This window comes from Ranitomeya imitator, chromosome 2 (assembly GCF_032444005.1).
Source record: "Ranitomeya imitator isolate aRanImi1 chromosome 2, aRanImi1.pri, whole genome shotgun sequence".
Classification (NCBI taxonomy): Eukaryota; Metazoa; Chordata; class Amphibia; order Anura; family Dendrobatidae; genus Ranitomeya; species Ranitomeya imitator.
The window spans coordinates 640,735,623-640,748,524 of NC_091283.1; the positions used below are offsets into that span (position 1 = coordinate 640,735,623).

Here is a 12,902-nt window from a genome sequence, read left to right on the forward strand (position 1 = left end):
ATCGCTGTACACATGCTGCGGAAAAACTGCACGGAAACGCAGCGGTTTACATTCCGCAGCATGTCACTTCTTTCTGCGGATTCCGCAGCGGTTTTACAACTGCTCCAATAGAAAATCGCAGTTGTAAAACCGCAGTGAAATGCACAGAAAAAACATGGTAAATCCGCCATAAATCCGTAGCAGTTTAGCACTGCGGATTTATCAAATCCTCTGCGGAAAAATCCGCATAGGACCAGAATACGTGTGCACATCCCGAACCCTACCCCTAACCCTAACCCTACCCCTAACACTAACCCTAGTTCTTACCCCAACCTTAGTGGAAAAAAAAATATATTTTTTTTTTATTGTCCCTACGTATGGGGGTGACAAAGGGGGGGGGGGGGGTCATTTACTTTTTTTTTTATTTTGATCACTGAGATATAATCTATCTCAGTGATCAAAATTCACTCTGGAACGAATCTGCACTGCACATGCGCCCGCCATTTTGGAAGATGGCGGCGCCCAGGAAAGAAGACGGACGGACCCCGGGAGGCCGGGTAAGTATAAGGAGGGGGAGATCAGGGCACGGGGGGGGGGGGGGGGGCATCGGAGCATGGGGGGGTGGATTGGAGCACGGAGTGGGGGATCGCTGTGCGGGCGGGTGGATCGGAGCAAGGGGGGGGATCGCTGTGCGGGGGGGATCGGAGTGCGGGGGGGTTTGATTGGAGCACGGGGGTGTGATTGGAGCACGGGGGGGAGCGGACAGGAGGACGGGGGAGCGGAGCACAGGACGGAGGGGAGCAGACCACAGATCGAGGGGCTGGGGTGGCGATCGGTGGGGTGGGGGCACATTAGTGTTTCCAGCCATGGCCGATGATATTGCAGCATCGGCCATGGCTGGATTGTAATATTTCACCATTTTTTTAGGTGAAATATTACAAATCGCTCTGATTGGCAGTTTCACTTTCAACAGCCAATCAGAGCGCTCATAGCCACGGGGGGGTGAAGCCACCCCCCCTGGGCTCATCTGCCACTCCCCCTGTCCCTGCAGATCGGGCGAAATGGGAGTTAACCCTTTCACCCGATCTGCAGGGACGCGATCTTTCCATGACGCATATGCTGCGTCATGGGTCGGAATGGCACCGACTTTCATGACGCAGCGTATGCGTCAAAGGTCGGGAAGGGGTTAATGTGGCGGTCCGCACCATCTCCCCCGGCGGCTGCATTCTGCCGCCCCCGCACTGGGAGTCAGCTGTTCTCTGCGCTGACTGTCAAGCTGACAGCCGGCATAGAGAAGCTGCAGAGCGCCGACTCCCAACGTGTGCAGAGGTGGAGGGGAGCCCCTGCAGAGTGGCTGTGGCAGGCAGGGAGAAATCCCTGCAGCTCCGCTGCCCAGCGATCTGTCTTCCTGCTTCCTCTTGTTGCTTCCTCTCACACAGACGCGCCGCTGGATGACGTCATCTTTCAGCGGCCGGCTGTGTCAGAGGAAGGTGATGAGATGCTGCGGCAGAGCGCGAGGAGAGGTGTGTGTGTGTGTGTGGCGCTCTGACTGCATGGGAATGTGCAGAGATGTAAATGGTGTGTGTGTGTGGGGGGGAGGAGAGGGTAATGATGGGGATGGTGGTGGAGGAGGAAGTGATGGAAGTGGTGGAATGGGCAAGGATGGGGGTGGTGGTGGAATAGGCAAGGATGGGGATGGTGGTGGAATGGGCAAGGATGGGGATGGTGGTGAAATGGGCAAGGATGGGGATGGTGGTGGAGGAAGTGATGGAATGGGCAAGAATGGGGATGGTGGTGGAATGGGCAAGGATGGGGATGGTGGTGGAGGAGGAAATGATGGAAGTGGTGAAATGGGCAAGGATGGGGATGGTGGTGGAGGAGGAAATGATGGAAGTGGTAGAATGGACAAGGATGGGGATGGTGGTGGAATGGGCAAGGATGGGGATGGTGGTGGAGGAAGTGGTGGAATGGGCAAGGATGGGGATGGTGGTGGAATGGACAAGGATGGGGATGGAGAGGGAGGAGGAAATGATGGAAGTGGTGGAATAGGCAAGGAGGCATATCTAGGGCAGTGGCGTATGTAGGGGGGGGGGCGGCCGGGGCATGTGCCCCGGGCGCAGCCAGCAGGGGGGCGCAGTCGGGCCGCCTAATGTGGCGGTCTGCAGCGTCTCCCCCGGCGGCTGCATTCTGCCGCCCCCCGCACTGGGAGTCAGCTGTTCTCTGCGCCGACTGTCAAGCTGACAGCCGGCACAGAGAAGCTGCAGAGCGCCGACTCCCAACGTGTTAATAGGGAAAATGTGAATTTGGGTGGAAAATATTTTGGCATGGTGGGGGGCCCCATTTGAAAGTTCGCACCGGGGCCCATAACTTTGTAGTTACGCCACTGCACTTGGGGGTTCAAAGTTCTCACAACACATCTAGATAAGTTCCTTGGGAGGTCTAGTTTCCAATATGGGGTCACTTGTGGGGTGTTTCTACTGTTTGGGTACATCAGGGGCTCTGCAAATGCAACGTGACGCCTGCAGACCAATTCCCTTCCGAGCTCTGCCATGCGCCCAAACAGTCGTTTACCCCCACATATCGGGTGTCAGCGTACTCAGGACAAATTGGACAACAACTTTTGCGGTCCAATTTCTTCTCTTACCCTTGGTAAAATAAAAAATTGGGGGCGAAAAGATCATTTTTGTGAAAAAATATGATTTTTTATTTTTACGGCTCTGCATTATAAACTTCTGTGAAGCACTTGTTGGGTCAAAGTGCTCACCACACATCTAGATAAGTTCCTTAAGGGGTCTACTTTCCAAAATGGTGTCACTTGTGGGGGGTTTCAATGTTTAGGCACATCAGGGGCTCTCCAAACGCAACATGGCGTCCCATCTCAATTCCTGTCAATTTTGCATTGAAAAGTCAAATGGCGCTCCTTCGCTTCCAAGCTCTGTCATGCGTCCAAACAGTGGTTTACACCCACATATGGGGTATCAGCGTACTTGGGGACAATTTGGACAACAACTTTTGGGGTCCAAGTTCTCTTGTTACCCTTGGTAAAATAAAACAAATTGGAGCTGAAGTAAATTTTTTGTGAAAAAAAGTTAAATGTTCATTTTTATTTAAACATTCCCAAAATTCCTGTAAAACACCTGAAAGGTTAATAAACTCCTTGAATGTGGTTTTGAGCACCTTGAGGGGTGCAGTTTTTAGAATGGTGTCACACTTCGTTATTTTCTATCATATAGACCCCTCAAAATGACTTCAAATGTGATGTGGTCCCTTAAAAATATTGGTGTTGTAAAAATGAGAAATTGCTGGTCAAATTTTAAGCCTTGTAACTCCCTAACAAAAAAAAATGTTGGTTCTAAAATTGTGCTGATCTAAAGTAGACATGTGGGAAATGTTACTTATTAATTATTTTGTGTGACATCTCTGTGATTTAAGGACATAAAAATTAAATTTGGAAAATTGCAAAATGTTCTAAATTTTCGCCAAATTTCCGTTTTTTTCACAAACGCACGTTATATCGAATAAGTTTTACCACTATCATGAAGTACAATATATCACGAGAAAACAATGTCAGAATCACCAAGATCCGTTGAAGCGTTCCAGAGTTATAACCTCATAATGGGACAGTGGTCAGAATTTTAAAAATTGGCCCGGTCATTAACGTGCAAACAACCCTCGGGGCTTAAGGGGTTAAGCACATTAGGGGCTCTCCAAACGTGACATGGCGTCTGCTAATTATGCCAGCAAATTTACATTCAAAACGTGAAATGGTGCTCCTTCCCTTCCGAGCCCTGCTGTGTGTCCAAACAGTAGATTTCCCCCACATAAGGAGTATTGGCATGCTCAGGAGAAATTGCACAACAAAATGTATGGTCCATTTTCTTCTGTTACCCTTGAAAAAGTAAAATAAAATTAGGTCTAAACGAAAATTTTAGTGAAAGAAAAGTAAATGTTTATTTTTCTTCCACATTACAAAAATTCCTGTAAAGCACCTGAAGGGTTAATAAACTTCTTGAATGTGTTTTTGAGCACCTTGAGTGTGCAGTTTTTAGAACAGTGTCATTTTGGGGTATTTTCTGTTATATTGGCCCCTCAGTCATTTCAAATGATAGGTGGACCCTAAAAAAATGGTTTTGCTAATTTTGTTGAAAAAATGAGAAATCGCTTGTCAACCTTTAACCCTTATAACTTCCTAACAAAAAAAATTGTTTCCAAAATTGTGCTGATATAAAGTTGACATGTGGGAAATATTATTGATTAACTATTTCGTGCGACATGACTCTCCAATTTACTGTCATAAAAATTAAAAGTTTGAAAATTGCGAAGTTTTCAAAATTTTGCCAAACTTCCATTTTTTTCACAAATAAACGCAAGTCATATCAAATAAATTTTACAATTATCATAAAGTACAATATGTCACGAGAAAATCGTCTCGGAATCACCATTATCCATTGAAGCGTTCCAGAGTTATGACCTTATAAAGTGACAGTGTAAAAATTGGCCTGGTCAGGAAGGTGAAAATAGGCTTCGGAGTGAAGGGGCTAAGTTGAGTACTAACAATTTTGTCCGGCACATTTTTGAGGTTTTGTGTGTAATTATGTCCAATTTGCCATTTTTCATGACACTGTGTAATGTATACAGTACAGACCCAAAGTTTGGACACACCTTCTCATTTAAAGATTTTTCTGTATTTTCATGACTATGAAAATTGTACATTCACAAAAAAGTGTGAAACAACTGAAATTATGTCTTATATCCTAGGTTCTTCAAAGTAGTCACCTTTTGCTTTGATGACTGCTTTGAACATTCTTGGCATTCTCTTGATGAGCTTCAAGAGGTAGTCACCGGGAATGGTCTTCCAACAATCTTGAAGGAGTTCCCAGAGATTCTTAGCACTTGTTGGCCCTTTTGCCTTCACTCTGCGGTCCAGCTCACCCCAAACTATCTCGATTGGGTTCAGGTCTGGTGACTGTGGAGGCCAGGTCATCTGGCGTAGCACCCCATCACTCTCCTTCTTGGTCAAATAGCCCTTACACAGACTGTAGGTGTGTTTGGGGTCATTGTCCTGTTGAAAAATAAATGATGGTCCAACTAAACGCAAACCGGATGAAACAGCATGCCGCTGCAAGATGCTCTGGTAGCCATGCTGGTTCAGTATGCCTTCAATTTTGAATAAATCCCCAACAGTGTCACCAGCAAAGCACCCCCACACCATCACACCACCTCCTCCATGCTTCACGGTGGGAACCAGGCATGTAGAGTCCATCTGTTCACCTTTTTCTGCATCGTACAAAGACACGGTGGTTGGAACCAAAGATCTCAAATTTTGACTAATCAGACCAAAGCTCAGATTTCCACTGGTCTAATGTCCATTCCTTTTGTTCTTTAGCCCAAACAAGTCTCTTCTGCTTGTTGCCTGTCCTTAGCAGTGGTTTCCTAGCAGCTATTTTACCGTGAAGGCCTGCTGCACAAAGTCACCTCTTAACAGTTGTTGTGGAGATGTCTGCTGCTAGAACTCTGTGTGGCATTGACCTGGTCTCTAATCTGAGCTGCTGTTAACCTGCGATTTCTGAGGCTGGCGACTCGGATAAACTTATCCTCAGAAGCAGAGGTGACTCTTGGTCTTCCTTTCCTGGGGCGGTCCTCATGTGAGCCAGTTTCTTTGTAGCGCTTGATGGTTTTTGCCGCTGCACTTGGGGACACTTTCAAAGTTTTCCCAATTTTTCGGACTGACTGACCTTCATTTCTAAAAGTAATGATGGCCACTCGTTTTTCTTTACTTGGCTGCTTTTTTTCTTGCCATAATACAAATTCTAACAATCTATTCAGTAGGACTATCAGCTGTGTATCCACCACACTTCTACACAACACAACTGATGGTCCCAACCCCATTTATAAGGCAACCTGACAGGGCACACCTGTGAGGTGAAAACCATTCCCGGTGACTACCTCTTGAAGCTCATCAAGAGAATGCCAAGAGTGTGCAAAGCAGTCATCAAAGCAAAAGGTGGCTACTTTGAAGAACCTAGATTATAAGACATAATTTCAGTTGTTTCACATTTTTTGTTAAGTATATAATTCCACATGTGTTAATTCATAGTTTTGATGCCTTCAGTGTGAATGTACAATTTTCATAGTCATGAAAAAACAGAAAAATCTTTAAATGAGAAGGTGTCCAAACTTTTGGTCTGTACTGTATAGCAAAGGCGCGTGAAAATAACATCAGGTATTTAGTTAGCATTGTTTTTTTTTTTTACTTAAAATATTTTTTATTGCGTTTTAACAGCATTGATATGAAAACAGAACATTCTAATTACTCTCAATAATAACAATACAAAAGTTGACGGTTATTAATATTAAGTTATCGTTAAACATTCGATTATAAGTATAACCAGCTTGATGAGGTGTAAATAAAAGCTCTTACATGAATCAAATAATTATGTGTGCTACAGCAATGTAAAGTAGAAAGGAGGAAGGAAAGAGAAAGAAAAGGAAGCAGGGGACAAAAACATACAAAACACACAGCGTATTCAAACAAGCACCTCAGAGGAGACCACATCTAGCACGACATTTTATTTTAAATGTTATATTCTGACAACCAGATTACCAGGCCGTTCCCCTCATTGAATAAAATCCGACATGTCCATTGGAGAGGAAAAGCTTTGAGCCGATTGTTATCATGTGCAATCAGGTTTTCGATTTTCGTAATATTGATAACCTCTTTTACCCAAAGAGGAAGTTTTTGTGGATTTCCCCTGACGTCAAATAATTGACTTAATAGTTAGAAACGGCCTACGGTAAGTAATGGAAAGTATGCCTATTTGCTGGGGAGGGTGTGCATCTTATACCTGTGAGACTATTGTACATTGAAAAAAAAATGTAATTCTATAACCCACAAACCAGTGGGCATTCCTACCGTATAGTTAACATTGTTTTTTTTTTTTAACCATAAAATTTTTATTTTATTAAACATTTTAGAACAAAACAGGGTCTTACAAGCATTTAGTTTCTGTATAGAATGCATGAACAGTAAACGATATAAACAATATAGACGATATAAGGCCATCAATGACCTTAATTCTACAAAGACGTAAATGACAAAGACAAGACAATAAGGGGTAGAGGGAAGGGAGGAAAGAGAGGGGAAAAAAAAAAAAAAAAAAGGGAAAAACCTCAGTTAAATCGATTAATCAAATCCGAACTCAGTCGCACTACAGGTCGGATCCCGCTGCATAATAATACCACGGGGACCATATAGCCTGGAAGCGCACCACCAAGTCATTTAGTAAGGCTGTAAGGTGTTCCATCCTTCTGACATCCATGATCCGTCCAAGGAGGATCTGAAGCGAAGGGGGACTCGGCTGTCTCCAAAGACGCGCAATCAGTCATCTGGCCGCCGTAAGGATATGTTGCAATAATCTATTGGAAAGTTTGCCCATACCCGGCGCCCCGTGACCCAGGAGAAGCACTAGCGGGTTTAGTTCTATGTCTGCATGCAATACCTTATCTATGAGGGACTTAACTTGACCCCAAAAGGGCACAATTTTTGGGCATGACCAAAATATGCGGACAAGAGACCCAGTGCTTCCCCCACATCTCCAACAGGAGGGAGGGATAGAGGGATTCAGTCCATGCAGAAACTCTGGAGTGTGATACCAGTGCATTAGTATCTTATAGATATTTTCTCTATAGAGAGTACACACTGATGATTTTGCGGCATTCCTCCAAATGACAGACCACTCTCGGGGAGAAATACGCCGCTCCAGGGCAGCCTCCCACTTGCGCATATATAGAAAAGATTCACCAGACCCATCCTGTGGATCCGATAAAATGTTGTAAATTTCTGAAATCAGACCCCTGGTGTTCACACCTCTCCTGCAAATTTTCTCGAAATCCGTGGGGATAGAAGCTCCCGCTTTACCATATAGGGAGTTAGCAAAATCTCTAATTTGTAGGTATTGAAAGAATTCCCTGTTGGAAATCGAGAAATGTTGCTTAAGATAATCAAAGGAGTGAATCTCCCTGGTCTCCCCGTCTATAATGTCCGCAAATCTAAATAGGCCTGCTTTAAGCCAAGGGTGAACCATAGGAGATTCTAAACTGCCTGGGAGCTGTGGATGATAGATGAAGGACACCAGGGGGGAGCAAGGTGACATGAGGGCGAATCTCCGTGTGCAGGTGTTCCAAATGTCACGAGTGGACTGCATGGGGCCTAGAAGGGGTGGAAAGGACTTACATTGTGCTGGCGACCATAAAAGAGAGGGTGTATTGGGGCAAGCCATAATTTCTCTATTTCATTCCACCTGCTGTAGGCCCATAGGGATGTCCAGCAGGGGATTCTCCTCAGGTGTGTAGCCCAGTAGTATTTAAGAATATTTGGCACAGAAAGCCCTCCCCTGGTCTTATGAGCTGTGAGAACCTCCTTAGCCACTCTATGGCGCTTTTGTTGCCATATGAACCTAATAATAGCCGCCTGAAGGGACTTCAGTTCCGAGACCGGAACTCCAACTGGGAGGGTCTCAAAGGCGTAGATCAATCTGGGTAAAAGACTCATTTTTACCGCCGCTATCCGACCCATCCACGAGAGAGGAAGTGATTGCCATTTAGTTAGGCGGGCTTTTGATTCTTTAAAGAGGGAGGGGAAATTTAGTTTGTAGAGGGTCTCGTATGAGGACGTAATATTCACCCCCAAATATTTCACAGCATCCTGTTTCCACCTGAATTTAAAATTCAGGCGTAGATGGTCCCATACCTCAGGGGGGATGTTCAGCGGCATAGCCTCCGTTTTGCTGGAATTGATTTTATATCCAGATAGGTCCCCGTATCTCCTCAAAGCCCTCATGAGGTTCGGAAGGGACACGTGGAGATTAGTAAGAGTCAATAGAACATCATCCGCAAATAGTGCGATCTTAAAAGATTTACTCCCAACCATCACCCCAGAGATATTGGGGTCCCGTCGTATGGACGCTGGTTAACATTGTTTTGATGAAAAAAAAAGCCTAAAATGTGAGGTCTTCCTTTTTGAGCTGGGAATTGCATTACCTAGCTTCCCATGGCTGGGTGTCCATTAGTTGGGGTCTCTGATCTCCTTGGCCCTTATTCACATTTACATCACTTGACATACGGTAAGGTTTTAATACTAGAGGTTAGGACCATCCTGAGAAAGGTCATCTTGGCGTTGGTGGGATGGCTTTTACGTTTTTTTATCAAAACCATGTTAACGAAGTTCCCTATGTTATTTATATGCATTATTGCTCTTTATTTACTTACAGCGGGATATTTGCTCATTTTGTATCTTAGGTTTTGTCGGTTTAATGGCCAGTGTGAACATGCGCCTACACATTACGTGCATACCAACTTATGTTTCAGTTCACTTACTTCAGTTTGGTCACAGAACCAGCAGAATAAAAGATCGGGTCATTCTTGTGGTAGAATCATGAATCCCATCAGATCATGAAGCCGCACAACTCCGCTTCCATCCGTCACTGGAATGGAGGCAGACAGAGCGGTCGGTGACTGGCAGATGACCAAACTCCGCTGGCATTTCATTGAATAGTCGCAATAAAGTGACAATTCAGGAGATTATAGGTGCTTGGGGCCTACAACAAACACTCTTACATCTGTGACCTTTTCCTGTCATATTCCTTTAACCATCTGTCTCCAGTAGTCGAACTCCACTGCTGGCCTGTGATATGGTAGCCTAGGTTTTTCACATACTGTGTCTTTTGACATGGTGATCATTCTCCTACATAATGTACCGGTTTGTCCATTTACGGGAAGTCAGTGCAGCTGCTCCCGGTGCTAGTTATTGTCTGCAGTATGGATGTCACAGCGATAGCGCGGCAGCCAATAATTTAAGGAAAAAATCCAGTTTCTTGTGTAATGTGATGCCATCCTGCCTGCTACACCCGGCATGACGTATCCCTGTTATGGAGCTGCATTCAGGTGGGTGCACTTGTGTTATGGAGCTGCACTCAGGTGGGCGCACTTGTATTATGGAGCTGCACTCAGGTGGATGCACTTGTATTATGGAGCTGCACTCAGGTGGGCGCACTTGTGTTATGGAGCTGCATTCAGGTGGGTGCACTTGTATTATGGAGCTGCACTCAGGTGGGTGCACTTGTATTATGGAGCTGCACTCAGGTGGGTGCACTTGTGTTATGGAGCTGCATTCAGGTGGGTGCACTTGTACTATGGAGCTGCACTCAGGTGGGTGCACTTGTGTTATGGAGCTGCACTCAGGTGGGCGCACTTGTGTTATGGAGCTGCACTCAGGTGGGTGCACTTGTGTTATGGAGCTGCACTCAGGTGGGTGCACTTGTGTTATGGAGCTGCATTCAGGTGGGTGCACTTGTGTTATGGAGCTGCATTCAGGTGGGTGCACTTGTGTTATGGAGCTGCATTCAGGTGGGTGCACTTGTGTTATGGAGCTGCATTCAGGTGGGTGCACTTGTGTTATGGAGCTGCATTCAGGTGGGTGCACTTGTGTTATGGAGCTGCATTCAGGTGGGTGCTGTCATGATCCCAATGGCAGGGGATCACAAAAGGACAAGCACAAAAAACAAAACAAGCTCTAGGGTGATGGAAACTGAGCTGACCGCGATCCTGAACCTAAACCACACAACTAGCTGTAGCCGGGGAACGTGCTTACGATGATTCCTAGACGTCTCGCGCCAGCCGAAGGACTAACTTCCCCTATTAGAAGAAACACAGACCTCTCTTGCCTCCAGAGAAACACCCCACAGAAATAGCAGCCCCCCACATGTAATGACGGTGAAATGAGAGGAAAGCACATACGTAGTTATGAAAACAGATTCAGCAAAATGAGGCCCGCTAAAGCTAGATAGCAGAGGATACAAAAGTGAACTGCGCGGTCAGCGAAAAACCCTACAAAAAACCATCCTGAAATTACTTGAACTCATGTGCCAACTCATGGAACATGAGGAGTAATATCAGCCCACTAGAGCAACCAGCAAAAAGGAATCATATATCTGCAAGTTGGACTAAGACAAAAATTAAGCAAAACGTGGAACAGGAAAATCAAAAACTTAGCTTGTCCTGAAGATTACAGAAGCGGGAAGCAGAGGTAACAAGACACACTGATTACATTGATAGCCGGCGAGGAAATGACAAGAAAGCCAGGTTAAATAGGAAACTCCCATATCCTGATAGAACAGGTGGACACCAGAGACTGCAGAAAACACAAGTCACCCAGTACCATCTGTAACCACCAGAGGGAGCCCAAAAACAGAATCCACAACAGGGTGCACTTGTGTTATGGAGCTGCATTCAGGTGGGTGCACTTGTGTTATGGAGCTGCATTCAGGTGGGTGCACTTGTGTTATGGAGCTGCATTCAGGTGGGGGCACTTGTGTTATGGAGCTGCATTCAGGTGGGCGCACTTGTGTTATGGAGCTGCATTCAGGTGGGCGCACTTGTGTTATGGAGCTGCATTCAGGTGGGTGCACTTGTGTTATGGAGCTGCATTCAGGTGGGCGCACTTGTGTTATGGAGCTGCATTCAGGTGGGCGCACTTGTGTTATGGAGCTGCATTCAGGTGGGTGCACTTGTGTTATGGAGCTGCACTCAGGTGGGCGCACTTGTGTTATGGAGCTGTACTTAGGTGGGCGCACTTGTGTTATGGAGCTACACTCAGGTGGGTGCACTTGTAGTATGGAGCTGCATTCAGGTGGGTGCACTTGTGTTATGGAGCTGCACTCAGGTGGGCGCACTTGTGTTATGGAGCTACACTCAGGTGGGTACACTTGTAGTATGGAGCTGCATTCAGGTGGGTGCACTTGTGTTATGGAGCTGCACTCAGGTGGGCGCACTTGTGTTATGGAGCTGCACTAAGGTGGGTGCACTTGTGTTATGGAGCTGCACTCAGGTGGGCAGACTTGTTAGGACTGCACTGCATGTTAGTTGCCTTGTCTCCTCAGCTGAGCAGAGCTATATCAGACAAAAACTACATTACCCGACAGCCCGTGCGCGCCCTGCCTCGCATGACGTCATAAGTGTGCGCGGTCGTCAGGCCGGGAGGCGGAGTGATGACGTCACCAGGGAGCGCTGATAGGCTGGGAAGCTGTAGAGGGCGGAGCGTCGCGCAGGGCTGTACAGGGGTCGGGATGTGATAGTAAGTAGTGGTTCTGTTATTGCTGGGGGCTCCGGATGAGCCGTGTGTGGAGATAACGGACAGTGCCGGGCTATACACACGTACATGACATCTAGTGCCCCAGGTAGGAGGCATCTGGATCCACTGTTGGGTAACGGCCACACCTGTTATTTTATAGCCAGTGCAGTGTAAGAAACAGCATAAAGCTGGAGGTGGGGGTAAGAATGAGACATTATTAAAGGGATTGTCCGTGATCGGGCAAAATGTGGGCAGAGGCAGGCAGTGGTGTAAGTGACCACTTACAGGGTCCTCCCTGCCGCCCCCTGCTGTCATTGGTTGTGGGGCTGCTGGTCCTGTCCATCTACTCGCCATCCCCTATAAGGCCAATGATTGGCTGCAGCCTTGTAAACAAATCAGGGCCAGACACCATTGGTGGAACGTGAGCAGCTGCACAAGGGCCCAAGAGGTGAGAGGGCCACTTTCACCTACAAAGTAGCCATCAGCAATGTGTGCAGTGGTGCGTTATACTGTTCTTGCACAGGGACCACCCTTCTTTCTTGTGGAAGCAGCGGAGGGGAGACAGGAAAGTAATGCAGATCTCTTGTGTACCTGCCTTTGCTCCACTTCTGGCTCATCTTGGACAACCCCTTTAAAGGGAAGCTGTCGCTCCATTCATGCTGCCTGAACCACAGGCGGTCAGCGTGTGTCACTCAGAGCACCACAGGCGGTCAGTGTGTCACTCAGAGCACCACAGGCGGTCAGTGTGTCACTCAGAGCACCACAGGCGGTCAGCGTGTGTCACTCAGAGCACCCA

The 12,902-nt window shown here is 46.6% G+C and overlaps 1 protein-coding gene across 2 annotated transcripts in view; it reads left to right on the forward strand.

The window, feature by feature from the left end:
* Positions 1–12,055: 12,055 nt before the first annotated feature.
* LOC138665352 (zinc finger protein 420-like) overlaps positions 12,056–12,902 on the forward strand; it is a 33,769-nt gene continuing 32,922 nt past the window's right edge. Inside the window, exon 1 of one of the 2 annotated variants that reach the window (XM_069752751.1) lies at positions 12,056–12,109. The gene's annotated coding sequence lies outside the window, so the exon portion shown is untranslated. Of the gene's footprint in view, positions 12,213–12,902 lie in introns of both variants that reach the window. The other variant, XM_069752752.1, reaches the window with a different exon arrangement.